The sequence below is a fragment of the Charadrius vociferus genome, unplaced genomic scaffold, assembly GCF_000708025.1.
Source record: "Charadrius vociferus isolate BGI_N301 unplaced genomic scaffold, ASM70802v2 scaffold282, whole genome shotgun sequence".
Taxonomy (NCBI): domain Eukaryota; kingdom Metazoa; phylum Chordata; class Aves; order Charadriiformes; family Charadriidae; genus Charadrius; species Charadrius vociferus.
The window spans coordinates 8,436,357-8,436,724 of record NW_009647731.1 but is presented as its reverse complement, the minus strand read 5'-3'; positions in this window follow the sequence as shown (position 1 = coordinate 8,436,724).

The window sequence follows — 368 nt, the reverse complement described above, 5'->3', positions numbered from 1 at the left end:
TGGCACTGGAAAAACAAATAGAATACATTGGCATCTTACTATAAGGTTATTTGTAAATGGAATCACCAAATTTTCTCGTTTGCTTTGCCATTGATTAGGAATTACAAGGCTTTCCTACAGAGCACATTAATAAGGATTTTGAATGGTGAAAACACAGAACCAAAATAGAAGTCTGTTCGTGGCAAAAAACAAACCCATAACTCAGAAGTGCAATTCAAACCAAAAAAAAGTTATTTTACATTAGTCTTTATTTTTTGCCAGTTTTCATAAATATAAGATTTTTCTATACAGACATCATTCAAAAAGCAAAATATAAGAAATATCAAACCCCATGTCTGAAGAGTCTCTTTGTTGCACATGATTGCACA